The sequence below is a fragment of the Dioscorea cayenensis genome, chromosome 12, assembly GCF_009730915.1.
Source record: "Dioscorea cayenensis subsp. rotundata cultivar TDr96_F1 chromosome 12, TDr96_F1_v2_PseudoChromosome.rev07_lg8_w22 25.fasta, whole genome shotgun sequence".
NCBI classification, from domain to species: Eukaryota; Viridiplantae; Streptophyta; class Magnoliopsida; order Dioscoreales; family Dioscoreaceae; genus Dioscorea; species Dioscorea cayenensis.
In genome coordinates, this window is record NC_052482.1 from 741,313 (window position 1) to 742,947 (window position 1,635).

At 37.9% G+C, this 1,635-nt stretch overlaps 1 long non-coding RNA gene across 1 annotated transcript; it reads right to left on the minus strand.

The window, feature by feature from the left end:
• Positions 1-1,044: 1,044 nt before the first annotated feature.
• LOC120273408 lies at positions 1,045-1,406 on the minus strand. The gene is made up of 3 exons (XR_005540518.1): positions 1,373-1,406; positions 1,264-1,302; positions 1,045-1,187 (listed from the first exon to the last, which is right to left on the minus strand). It is a non-coding gene; the product is annotated as an uncharacterized LOC120273408 (long non-coding RNA).
• Between the last annotated feature and the right edge of the window lie 229 nt (positions 1,407-1,635).

Sequence of the window (1,635 nt, forward strand, 5' to 3'; positions counted from 1 at the left end):
ATTCGGATGTGAGATCATCTATATTGTATGGTATCCATAGATAAGGGAGTTATGTATTGATTCCTTATTGTAAACCATACATTTCACAATGACACATTAAGTACTTCTCTAGTGAGTCTGCAAGTGAGATAACCATAATAGCAAACTAGTGGATAGATGGCTTCTCATCTCAGTTAAGGTTGCCAATGTGATGAACAAAACTTGAAAAATAATCGCATAATGTAAATTTCAGACATTACAACATGAAAAATCCATTCAAGTTCTGCTCTAATATTCATAAACCGTTAGCATTCAATAATTACTTCTCTTCACTGAAAACTCCACATGAAGAAAGAGTTGACGAGTGTTGATTAATTTCATGCACAAAATCAATCAATCCACATAAACCATAAGAAACAATCTAAGCTATAGATATTGAAATACAGGCTCAGAGAATTCCAAAGGCAGGCATAGCTCCATATGCCAAGGAAGAGAAAACTAATATCAAAATAAACACTCTATGTCAAATTGATCAAATAATAAACATAAAAAATTTTGAGAAATCACAGGCACTTAACCAAAACTATAGTATAAAGCATTATAGCATAAACAAAAGCAGTTTTCAACCCACAAACCCAATTACATTCTAAAAGTGATGTTCAAATCCAGTTCAAGGTTTCACAATACAATTCTACAAATCTTTCACTCTTTGATGATTCAGTTAATGCATTATCCACTAACAATAAACCCCATAACCATCAAATCCTACTTAATTCAAACTAAGTTCACATACTTCAATCCAATGCAAAGCTCATACAGAAATGGCAAGGAACACTACAAATCTTTCAACTCTTCAATAAATGTCTAAATTCAATGCACATTGAATCATGATGCGCTAAGAAAAACAACAACATAACTATCAAATCACCATAATTTCAAACTAAGTTCACATTGTTCAAAGTTCATACAGAAATAGTAAGCAAAAAAGGAAAAAAAAAAGATAAATTTTTTCCCTTCAAAGCATTTGCATACCTTTCTCGCTTTAGTGAAGACGACGGTGAGAGATCGAAGGGAATGGCGACATTCTTGGGCGCCCGATGAGGGAATCCAGAGTCCCGGAGCTGGCGGCAGTGCTTACGCACCAGCGCCACCCATCTCTCGAATGCTTGCCCCGGCGACGTTGCATCCCCCAACAACAACCACGCCACCTTCATCACCAAACTCAATAAATTCAATCAAGATCTAAAAGAAAACCACACCAAATCAATAACCAAAAGCACTCACTCTTGAAGACACCCCGGGTTCCTTATCTCCCTCCCTTCCCTACAAAAAGACGCGACCTTTAGGGTTGTTTGCTTCTCGAAAACCAAAATTTTAAAGAAAAAAATGGTACCTGAGGAGTTGTGATGAAAGGGGCCGAGTAGGGCTCCCTTCGCTCCTCCAATTCCATGAAACGAAGGAGTGAGCCAAAGTAAGAGCTTTCCCACTCCAAACAATACCTTACCTTCACCTCTCTCTCTCTCTCTCTCTCTCTCTCCATGAAATGAAGGAGTGACCATCGGGTATTTGTATCCCTCCATTCCTAGGGTTGAAAACTACTAGTGTTTCTACCCCAACTTGTGAAAACCATCATTCTCCTTGCAACCGTGTGGGAAG